The following is a 10,951-nucleotide window of genomic DNA, read 5'->3' as shown; positions in this document are numbered from 1 at the left end:
TTAATTTCAAAATTCATCATCTGACACTGTTCAAAGTCTGGGTACCTCCCTGTGTAAGAGAGAATCAAAGGGCTATAGGGACTTAGTTGCCCTAAAGGGAAACTGAGACTACACCCTGTTTTCCCTTTTATTTTTTTCCTAATTTCTGGAAACCCTTTCTTATTGCATTCATTTAGCCTTCAGTGCTCTTAATCTGAAATTGACTTCGCTTGCCCCCTACCAGGGCTTTTTTAATGAACGAATAGCACTGGATAGGATAGATTAGCATTAAAGCAAGACTAGAAATCTGATCAAATTACTGTCTTACTCTTGCTGCCTGCAGCAACACAGTCTACACATCCAGAAAATTATTATCTGATGGGCTGCCCTTCAATGCACAAGTTGACTAAAAAAAAAAAAAATTTTTTTATTAACCTTTTTGACTTTTACTTTGCTTAGGCAATTTCCCACTTCCACAAGTGTCTTTTATTTCCTTTTCAATTGCATAGGAACCAGAATGTAACTCAGCACCATCAACCAAAAAAGAAGGCAGACAATGCATTTCAACATGATTAAGCCCTCTATATTTTCTTTTTCTAAGTGCAGTTTCAAGTGACAAACTCTTAGAATTGCATGTATGTCTTTAAGAGATGTTTTTAATCAAAAAAGTTACAACAGTTAGGGAACAAAGGACTTCCAGCTCCATTTGGTGTGGATTAAGGTAGGGAGGCAATAGAGTGCCAATGCTGTAGGGTACCCTCCCCCAGCTTGTGACCTTATGTGGGTCAGATTGTTAATGGAGATTCAGTTTTCAATACTATAGCTAAGAACACTGGTATCAGACAAAATGCTGCCGGGCACCTTCTTGGTTCAGTACCTGGGGAGATACAGGACATACAGGCTGTTAACTGTGAAAACAACAGAGGTGGCCAAGGGGCAAGGTGGGTCAGCGAAGGATCTGCCTACATTTGTCCATCTTCACTTTTCACAGTGCATGTCCCTGAAACACAGAGGCCCTGTTCAGGTGGAGCATTCCTTTCTCTCTGGCTAGCATAAGAGGTCTCCGGCAGCATACACCCATTTGGTTTCCACTGATGAATAGCTGTAGTGAGACGTCATTCCATGAGAGCCTGGCTGAGTCTCAGGGTTGAGGCATGGCAGATCCTACAGACTGTGGCAACTGAAGAAGTAACAAAACTTGCAATGCCAAGGTGCAGCCTGGTGATTAGTAGTGATCCTTGCAAGAAGTCCACAGCACAGCTCAGAGAAGCCCAGCTGACGGTCCTGTAGGGCAGCAAGAAAATGCTGCCTTATCTCCTGCTAGCCCCGCTGCAGAAACAAAATTGTCAGTCCTCTGCAAGCAAAAAGCTGCAACAGCCAAATGAAGCATGGCAAGACAATGTTGCCATAGGAAGGTGTTCTGGCTGCAGCCACCCAGGAGTTAAGCTGTGATCTTGGAAAAGAAGAATTAAATGGGCAAAAGACCAAAAGGCAAATTGTTGTCCCCATTTGGGTGTAAGAAACAGAGTTTGTTTTCTAGCAGTTTGTGTTCTTGTTTTCTCCAGCCAGGGTGGTATTAGACACATGGTAACTGGGACAAACATTGGGCTGAGGATTAGGCTCAGCCCTTATGTGCTGTTTTGGAAGACGGGTGTGTTTCTACTCAAAAGTGTGGAAAAGTCAGAACAGGTAGGGTGCAAGAATGCCCTAATGGGCATGATTCAGACATCACACAGGCCTGCTAACTGGAACAGTGCCTGGGATTTGTTAGTGGATGACAATATAAACATGCTCCAGCTAATCAGTTAAGTCACTCTTCCTCCATCCTTAGAGTAAATGAGGAAAGGCTTCAGTTTCTGGAAGCTTACTGCTGGTAATTACAGAAATCCACTGTCATTGTTTTTCTGCCAGAGAGGGTCATAGGTTGCCAGGAGGCAAGCAGACCTTTCTCTGCTGTGCAGCAAACTCCCTTGCTGACTGAATGGTGCTGTTCCACATTTATTTTCCTCCAGTCCTGCTTGCACAGGGGTAACTTCTAGTGCGCTCTTTCTAGCCACTGTGCATAGCTGTTGGAATGGAGTTGCAAGCACCATCTACTTCTTCAATAGCAGCCTGTGGCCTTATGGAGCTGGATAATTCAGCAGTCCAATTGGTTTTCTTCCTCTTCTTAGTACTTGCTCTTGATGACCAGGAGGGTGTTCCTGTTAAATTAGGAGACACAAGAAAGATAACTGCTGTGGACAGCCTCTCTACTGGAAGCTTTCTGTGAACTAGTCAAAGCATTTGGCCTTGTCCCTGGCTATTGCACTCTAGCTGCAGCAAGTGGGTGTTAGGGGAATGGGTACCACAGGTGGGCTTGAAGCAGAGCTGCAGCTCTCCGGTATTCAGACCAAAAGTGGGCTGTGGTGCTGTCCTTAACAGGGGTGGGACATTCCTAAGTGTTATAGCCATGCTGAATTCTTACTCCCTCTCATTAACAAGAAATTTATGCCACTCCTTTCCAGTTATGCCCTCTGAACTGTTCCTGCCTTCCTTCCCCCAAGGTCCTAAATACTACTGGTCAACTTCTTGCCCTATTTCACATAGAGATGTGTAAGCAGATTTATTAGGCTGTCGGTACAAAATGGGAGCAGAAGTGAGTTTGAAGCTGGTTGTGGCCTATTTCACAGGCACCCTAAAAATCATCTTCTGCGCACCAGTCCTTGTGGAACATGAGCAAACCGTATTATTGAGCACCCCAAACAGCTTTGTTGTGTTTCAGCTGCCAGCAGAGACTTGAGACATTTTCCTCTCATTTTCTATTAACAGCACCAGGCTCAGATGCATTTTTGTTCCAGGGTTCTTCCAAGTACTGGGGTGTTGCAGGGGATTGCTATTTCATACTCTAACCATATGCTATTTGCAGCTGAAACTTCCTGCAAATGGGCTGAGAGAGAACCCAGAAGTGTGTTAGTGGTAACAAACCTCAGCTATAACAAGGTTGGGTACTATATGCACTGTGACATTATCACAGTCATTTACATTAACGGCATTAGGAGTCCTGTTTTTAATCCCAGTCATTGCATTAGTGATTGCTATTAGCAAAGCAGTTATTCATGCTGTTGCCAAACCTTTGCAGCTTTGTAAATGAAGGCAGGAACATACGTTATCTTTTGAAAAGCTGCAGAATGCTCATCTGCACAAACAAACTATAGCAATACTGAGATTAATCAGCACTTGCAAATGCTTCCACAATTGTTGTAGAAGGTTTTATCCTTCAGGGCAAGTCATTACTCTTCAAAGACTAAGAAAAGCAGTAAAGTTTCTCCTGGGAAGGGTAGGGGTGAAGACACTATGCATTTAACCCAGTTATCTTCATTTCTGTGTTAAAGTGAGCAACTTTTTCTGTGGGGAGGCACAAAAACATTAATGATTCATAAGCAAGATTCTCTTTGCCCAACTACTTTAGAGCTTTTGCACTTCCTTAGGTCTCTCCTACAGAACTGGACCTCAGGCATTCTCCTGTTTAATGCAATAGTGGAAAAGGCTGTTCTAGAAAGGCCAGATCCAGCACACATGACAAGGGTAATTTTTCACTTGGACTGCATGAGTCAGATATGTTGGAGAGAAGGATGGTGGGTAATTTACTAGTCTGAGTACAAGAGGGGGAGTTGGGACCACCATGTTTAGTGATAGAGATAGCTCAGTAATTCTTGGAAATGTCAACTGTTGCATACCTTCATGCTGTTCACATAGACATAGCCAGCGGGTAGATCTATGTTAACTACCACAGCAGAGATCTTGACCTGCACTTGAGAATCTTTACAGAAGCCCAGCTAAATATCTTTGTGGCCAGTGCATGCTAGGCTCTCGGTTGTCCCTGCTACTTTGCTATCAGCAGCAAAGGGGATATCCTCTCACCTTAGAGGGATTTCAGCTTGCAAAGTCTTGGGGATTCTCAACAGAGAGATCAGACCTCTTAGAGTTACTGAGTCCTCCAGGATAGTTTACATTTTTGATGAGCACAGTTACATGCTTTAGGCAAAATAGTCATCTTGCACTGGCAGTGCATAACATCCCGCAAGTTCTTCACACATAGGTACAATGTTTATCTGCAGGTGGATGGGACAGCTGGTTACAGAACTACAGTCACTGGACACTAATGCCACTGTTTGGATGTACAAAGGTGGTTGTGACCTTGTTGTCTCAACCCCAGCCACCAAGTAATAGCACCACTTAAACCAGGTGCCCTCTTCTCCTGAAGAGCCTGTAGTGTATTTGCTGTGGGAGCTGAGGCTCCATGTTGGTAGAGGGTGACAGGCATCTACTGTCGAAATGCTCTCTGTGCCCCTGGGCTTTGGAGGACTGTAACCCAGCCTGCAAACTGAAAGTTTCCATTGCACTTCATCATCTCAGCTCCCACCCACTATCCTTCCAAGAAATCAGGGAAGACATTTGCTCTTTGTTGCAAGAGATTGTTCAGCATCTAACTGGATGCTTCTGTTCTAAAGTAATTCTCACTACCATAGCTGTCATAGCAGAGTATTGGCACACTGCCTGGTTTCTGGCCAACACAGAAAGTCAAGCTGTGTGTTTGTTTCCTCCTCCCCTGGGTTTGGAAGGAGTACCGCTGACATCCTGGGTCTCACTGGCTTCAGAAAGAAAGTCCTGGATAGGTGTCTTCAAGTCAAAAGGCTTCCCTGACAGCCTGGGAGCACTGAACAGCCCTGAAAACAAGCTGCAGCCAAGAACGGCTGACCTTTGAAACCTCCACGCATGCCTAGGGCATGACACACTGCAATGCACTCTGATGGCCACCTTCTCAGAGTAATGCTCTGAATACTTTTGGAGCTTGCAGGTCAGCCAGGTCTCTGGGTACCAATCCCTAGCTGCAAAGGGTTTTGAGCCTCTGCTCTGAAGTTCAGCATCACCATGTTCCTCAGGCAGTATGGCACATTGCCTATCACCTCAGTTTGCGATGAATAATACCTTGCTTGGTGTGTGTAACAAAGCTAAATATGAGTTTGATGGCAAAGATATTTTACTCCTGAGAACCTCATAGCACCCCTTTTGTTCTGCTGCCTCCCAAAAGCTCTTTCCAATTCCTTAAATCTGGAAGATGTGATACATGCATGGGGGAAAGTGATGGAAAGAGACAAACTCAGCCCTTTTAGATCTTCAACCAAAAATATTTCCAAAGAACATCCTTCGAAGTGTGTGTTGACATTGATGACGTGATCCTGGTGAACTACCAAAGAAGGAGCAGCAAGCATGCTGTTGTCCTGCAGCTGAGAAACTCTTGCAGTCACCTAGGGACTGAGCTGAGAGCTGTTTGGCTGCTGAGCCAGTAGAGTGCTTGTCAGTCAAATGAAGTTGTAAAACAGCAAGTGAATTTTACTAAAAGTACTGTGATGGCCACATATGAAGTCAGAGAATGGCCATTTTAACTAATTATGAGAGTCATGGAAATACTCTGATAGGCTCTGGACTATACCAGGTGGCCAAATAAAGGAAAGACAACGCTGTTACCTGGGCTTCAGGTTACCTGGACTTCTAATCTGCTACCTGGACTTCAGTAATCATAATTTCCTCTTTGGATTTGGTAAAGCTGTTTGCAATAGGCCATGGAAGTCCTATTTAAACTAAGTTGGCACTTGGAAATGAAAGTAATAGTGACTAATGTGTAAGGGTTCCTTTCTGTTATTTCACTATTATGACCAGAATTCATGATTTAGTACCACAACTGAGCAAAACAAACAGATGCAAGATAGCTGTGGTCTGACAGTTCTTATTTCGAGTTTTATTACTTTGAGCTTTATTTCATTATCATTAGTCATCAGATTGCATGTTTTATTTGAATATAGTAAAATGGTGTGTGCAGATGCTAAGATGTCAGAATTACAGGGCTTTTTTTTAATGATTAAAATGGTCCATGTATCACTAGGATGGTATTATTTTAGAGCTTTTACTTGGGTATGATTTTCAAACTTGGTGCTGAATTGCAGGTTACTGAATTTATCCTGTGGCATTAATGTAAGTGGCCTCCATTTTCTATAGTTTTGGATTACTGCTTTCTCAGCCCTAGTAGTTTCCATTGCTTTTTCCAGGAATGACACTGTAGGTGCAGGTATCTGAGTCTCCTCATATACATTCAGCAGATTACTGTCTGTTTCTGTGGAGGATCTGACTCACCTCACCCTCGGCTTTGTGACCTTCACAGTGTGAAGGTGGAACACATGATGGGAACCTCTTGAGAGCAGAAGTTAGGACGAGAATTGCTTTTCAGAGATTCTCTCTGCCACACATAGAGGGCCAGGACCCATTGCTTGGCCATCTTCAGTGACTGTTTTGTAACCCTTTGTGTCTAGGGTTATTTCCATGAAATGAGACACACACTGCCACCCTTCACCCTAGTCTGAGTCCCCTCAGTCAGTCCCTTCTCAGTTGTTTGTGGCCCTGTGAAGGTTCCTCTGCAAACTCTGATCCAGCCTGTCCAACTGGGGAAGAAAGGCATTCCCTTTCCATCTCTTCACAGCCGTACAGGTCAATTACCACCCTAATTTTTTCCTCTCTGCTGTTCAAAAGATGTTTCCTGTTGGATGCAGGCAATTTTGCAGCTGCTAAATGGCCTTGTTGAGGCATTTTTCCTTTCCTGTCACTGAGCATGCACTGAACATCAGAAAATCGTTACAGCAAATTGGGAGTCTGTATGTGTGTGTACACACAGTGAACAAGTCACCCAATTGTCTGCAGTAATGTGCAGGATAAGTTAAAATACCTCCCACACAATATTTGGCTTCTGAAGCTGGGTTCCACATTGGTCATTACCAGAGTAATGATTTAATCAGATGTTAACAATCACTGCACTCCCTACCAACAGAGGAGCATGTAGCCTTTTAATGACACCCTCACCACCTCCTATGTTGCTGTCATCAGAAAAGCTGGCCTTACTTTGTGTGTTTTCTATGAACTGCTGTCAGGGTTCCTCTCTCCTGAGTTCCCAGGGCATTGTATCCAGTGCAAATCTCTCACTATCTCCAAGAGGAAGAAACAAAATGGAAACCTCAGCAGCTGACATTCATGTTAAAAGTCCAGCTTCCAACTAAAGCTGGTGCTAGGTTACCTCCTAGGCCTAAAAGCTTAGAGGCTGATGTCTAGCTTTCAAGGAGAATTCATTCTGTTCACATTGAAGGCTTTGTCTCTGGCTCAGACAACCTGTGCAATGCTTAGAAGGTGCAGAGCTCTGAATATCCCCTGGTAGAGAAAACCATGCTGTCCTCAACTCCATTGACATGGCAGCCTTCCTAGATGTGCATGGGCCTGATTATGTTCCACTTCTTCCTTGCTGGGAAGGAAGTTAAGTGTTGTTACGGGTCTGTTGTCACTGAGGAGGAGTTCCTGGGCATGTAACCTGAGCACAGTCCATGTTACTTTTCTTGAACTACACAGGTTAACCATAAGCGACTAGCTGCAACATCTTGTGGCATTTGATATAGTTTTCTTCCCATCAGCTGTAGCTGAGACAGAGAACTAACTTGGGCAATGCACCATCCAAATTATCTGCTTATAACAGGGTGGAGCTGGCATGCTAAGAGCATACCCAGCTGTGGGCTGCAGAAATGAGAAGAGTTTGCTTGCTTTTCCTGTGGTGTTTCCTGAAGCCATCTGCTTCCAGGTCTTATGGAGAAGTGCAGTGGCAGGAGCTTGGCAGAGACAGACAACAGGATAAAGACAGCATGGAGTGACAAACAATGTTGTTTGCAAGGACAGTCATTTGGGACACACATGAACATGTTCCCTAAAGCACTCTGGTCTGTGCCAAGTTTGATGTGATCTCCTTAGTCCTGTTCACTCTGAGTGGTTCTTGTGGTACTTAATTGCTTCAGAGATTCTCTACCTTCCTCTCCCAGCCAAAAAAAGCTAGTGGGGATGCCTGAGGAGGACAGGCTTCTCAGAGCAACCCATCCTCATTTCAACAGCCTGCAATGGAAGTTGAGTAGCATCTTCCTTTCCTCAGTAGTAGTACAGTGAAATGGGATGCTGGCTTGGGCTTGCTCTGAGGTGGCAAGGTCCTAACCAATTACGACGTTCAGGTGAGGCTAATAGCCTGAGCACTCAGCCTCCCAACTACAGGATCCACCCACATGCAATGACAAGGCAGGGAAGTTGTCAGAGGGGAACTGAACCGGTCCTGACTGGCCTGGCAGGTCTTCAGGCTCTGTGTTGAGAATGGGGGAGGGAGGGTGACAGAAAACCCATGTATGTCCCTCCTTCCCTTCCTCCCTCCCTCTCTTCCCTCCTCCTTTCTTCTTCCCTCCATCCCTCCACTGATCCATCCCTCCTCAGTTTGGCATCTCATTCAGTACCTATAGTACATGGAAGGAACCTGACCTACATGTTTCCACCAGGCCTGGGAACAAATGGATGTAAAACACATCCAGGATGTCTTTGCTGCATTTCGCCTTCCTTTGCTGACTCCTAGCTTTCCTTCTCTTATTTAATGCTTGCCAATAGCAAATGACTTTACATAGAAATATCAGGTAAGGACAGCCAGGTCAGATATCTGTCCTGCCCTCTCTGCAAGAGTAGCAGGTAGATGGAGAAGGGTAAAGCAGGGCAAGTATACATGATATTTCCACTTTATACAACCTCCATGTTTTCAGTTTAGGTATTTCCCACATCTGATGTGGTTTCCATGGGTTTATTAATTCTTACTGGATTGTCTAAGATCTGGACTTGTCTTGAACTCATGGAAACTTTTACAACCTCTTGCAGCAAGGACTTTCCTACACCTCACATGAAGGGCCATATCCTTCTGAATACGGTGCCCAGTAGTTTTGATTGATAACTCAATCTTTTGTATTGGAAGAGGTATGGAACAGCCAGTCCTTTCCTACCCTCTACAGGATAATTATGTTTCCATAGACCTTTTGATATACCCCCTCAGCTATCCTTTCATCCAGACTAATGAGACTCAGCATAGTCAGTGCTCCCTGGAACTCACTGGCTTCAGATATTTGTTCACTCATGTTGCCCTCCAAACCCTTCCCCATTATACTATTTCTATTCTGAGACAAGAAGAATAGGACCGCTCATTGTATTTGAGATCTGCACAAATAATGGATTTATACAGTGGTGTGGTGATGTCATCTAATGATTCCTAGTATCTGATTTGCTTTATTGACTGTTATTGATCAGTGAGGTGACATTTTTGTAGAGCAGGCTCTCACAGCCCCAAAGACTGTAATTTTTGCCCCCCAGCCGCAAGCCCCCATCCACCTTGAGCAGTAAAGGTCAGGGTAAAGCTAATAATTCTAATTTAAGGAACTAAAAATGTTGCACCTAGACAGAAGCGTGTCTGCCAGAGACTTCCATAGGGATGAGTCAGAAAACTCAGGGAACAGTGGCCCACAAAGACAGAACAAGACCTTTACAACGTTTGGATCCAGAAAGATGGTGGCTAGCGACCTGACACAGTCTGCTGAGCAGCTGGGCCAGTACAACACATAAACAATTTAATGCAGCACCTCTTTTACTGAAAATTAATAACCAAACCTTAATAAATCAACAATTACTTATTGCTGTATTTGGGATAATAAATTCTTTAGTTTATCAGTAGCTTGTGGCTTCCATAGCATGTTCTTTGAACAGTTTGCCTTTCAGTTACATCCCCTTTCTCTCCTGAACAATAAATTAGCATTCATTTTTTTCTTTTAAAGGAAAAGAGGGGAAAAAGAGGATATATTACATTTTTTTCAAAGCAAAAAGAAAAATGCAACATATTTTGACATATATCTTGAAATAATATGAGGGTAACTTTCTCCGCGTGTTAGATGCCTTGTATAAATAATAAAGTATGTTATGTTATTTACAGTGTTACACAATAAACTAAGAGAGTCTCATTTAACACATAATCCATAAAGACAGTAAAGGATGAAAACATCCAAGTATGTACAAGATGTATTTACAATAGAATAGAGAATTACAAATTATGATAATTGGCCATGTTCTTTGACTGCCCTTCTCTGCAGCATTTCATACGTGCTCCTTTTATTTCTTACTAGAAGTAAGTCCCAGCTGATGGTAAGTAGACACACTGCAGGGCCAAGAAGTGTTCAACAGGCTGAGAAGTGTGTCCTTCAAGGGGACACAAGTTTGCTATCCTAGATGCTCAGGAAACTCCATGCAATGTGTGTGAGAGAAGCAGGGAGAAGCAGTGTTCTTGTTTTAGAAGGACTGGAAAGAGAAGGAGCTCTCCTGTTTCCCTGATAAAGGCAGTGATTGATCTCTTACACCTGGGGTGTTGGGGTTGCTCAGGTGAGGAAGGGAATAGCTGGGCCTAGAGGAGGAAGGAGATTTTCCTCTGTTGCATGAGAACCCCTGTGAAGCTGTAATGATTTACACCAGCTGAACAGGAAGGCTGTACCAGGTTGTGCACAGCATATTCCAGCTATGCAACCCTGAAGGAAGCCTTTTATCCTGGAATAATTCTGCATATAAATGCATAGACAGGGAAAACTCACAGCTCAAGTTAAATGACATGGAAAGAAACCAGGATGATCTGAACAACTCTGCCACCACTGGAATATTTCCTCCCTCTTAAAAGCATATTTCTCCTTGCTGAGACTTTCAGCCAAAAGTTGGCAAGGGTTACACAGTGATGGCCCAAGGGTGTTGGGACTGCCTAGCTCAGAGGTCTGGGTAATGAAGCAAATATCCCCAAGAGGGGAGCTGGCCTTTCCCATAGGCACTTGCTGGCTCCGCTCCGTGCTGGTGCCGGAGCTGGCGGGAGCGGGCTGCACCCTGCCAGTAGAACCTGTGGCCATGTAGACTTGCTAACTTCAGGGTGTGGACTTGACTGACGCAGAGCACCCTCACAGTGTGCTAGAAGCAAGTCCAGAGGTGAGGGGCTGCGTCCTACTCCCACTTCTGTGAGTGCCAAGCCAGGGCAACTGTCACAGCTCACTGTTGCATGAAGTGTGCTGTAAGGCTG

Source organism: Eurypyga helias, unplaced genomic scaffold, assembly GCF_000690775.1.
Source record: "Eurypyga helias isolate BGI_N326 unplaced genomic scaffold, ASM69077v1 scaffold43799, whole genome shotgun sequence".
Classification (NCBI taxonomy): Eukaryota; Metazoa; Chordata; class Aves; order Eurypygiformes; family Eurypygidae; genus Eurypyga; species Eurypyga helias.
Note: the sequence above shows the minus strand (reverse complement) of the source record.